This window comes from Cynocephalus volans, chromosome 7 (genome assembly GCF_027409185.1).
Source record: "Cynocephalus volans isolate mCynVol1 chromosome 7, mCynVol1.pri, whole genome shotgun sequence".
In the NCBI taxonomy this organism is placed as follows: Eukaryota; Metazoa; Chordata; class Mammalia; order Dermoptera; family Cynocephalidae; genus Cynocephalus; species Cynocephalus volans.
This window is the reverse complement of record NC_084466.1, coordinates 132,812,089-132,813,123: the sequence shown is the minus strand read 5'-3', so window position 1 is coordinate 132,813,123 and position 1,035 is coordinate 132,812,089. Positions and strand designations below refer to the sequence as shown.

Below are 1,035 nucleotides of genomic sequence, written 5' to 3'. Positions count from 1 at the left end.
TTATTCTATTTTATGGATGTTCCATCATATATTTATAGAGTTTGGGAGACATTTGTTCTAAACACTTCTATTCTCTGTCAGTGGCTTGTTTCTTCTCAGATTGTTTCTATGATTCTACCTTGGGTAAAGTCAAATAAGTGATTTCAAATGTAACATGGAAGGCTCTTGAAATAATTTTAAACTTTTAAAAAAAATGTTTTGAAACTTTAAAAAATTACCAAAAGTGATATGGCTTTACAGTTTTTTAAAAACTCAGCATTGTGGGGGATGTATGACGTAAAGACCTGCAATTACTTCCTCTCAGTCTCCTCATAGATCCTACCTGGATTGTGTCATGATGTAATTGCTTAAACACTTAAAATTCCATTTTTCATTTACTTCCTATGTGGACTAACATAGGACACTGAATTGAGAATTTCCTTCTAATAACTGATATTAATTTTAATTCTCTGAACCCTACAAAATATTATTAAATATTTTTGCTTTGCACACTTTTTTTTTAAGTGAACATTTGTTTTGGCACAATGTCCACAGTCAAACTTATCCCCAGGTCTCAGGGTAGGCAATCTGGGGCTCATGAGCTGCAAGGCTTGCTGTGGCAGTACACACCTTTAATTAAACAAGTCAACATACTATCTCATATGTGACTAAAGTCTCAACTCAGGAAATTGGAATTTCTGGTTGACCTCGACTCTTTTGTAAGAGTTAGGCAAGCTGTGGGGCCTAACCATTGTGGTTCCTCTGCTATTGATGAGTGGTCCAAGAGATGGAGATCTTGAGAAATCAGAGATTAAACCTCCTGAGTTGTGTCACACATACCCTAAGTGTGGTCATGTGTAAGCAGTGCATGGGCACCTGGGCAAAAGTTCCTCTCTACTTTTTGGTGGCTTCATAGCACTTGGAGGTCCACTCCTTTACCAAGTGTGAATTTGAAATCAACTCTGCTTTGCCAGGGCTGATATCTATATGATTATTGTTTGATTTTATTATCAGACTTACTTCAGTTTAAGCTTTTTAATTGGTCCACTTCACTCC

The 1,035-nt window shown here is 36.3% G+C and overlaps 1 non-coding gene across 1 annotated transcript; it reads right to left on the bottom strand.

Moving 5' to 3' along the window:
• Positions 1-522: 522 nt before the first annotated feature.
• LOC134382869 (small nucleolar RNA SNORA5) lies at positions 523-630 on the bottom strand. Its single transcript, XR_010024131.1, has one exon. It is a non-coding gene; the product is annotated as a small nucleolar RNA SNORA5 (small nucleolar RNA).
• Between the last annotated feature and the right edge of the window lie 405 nt (positions 631-1,035).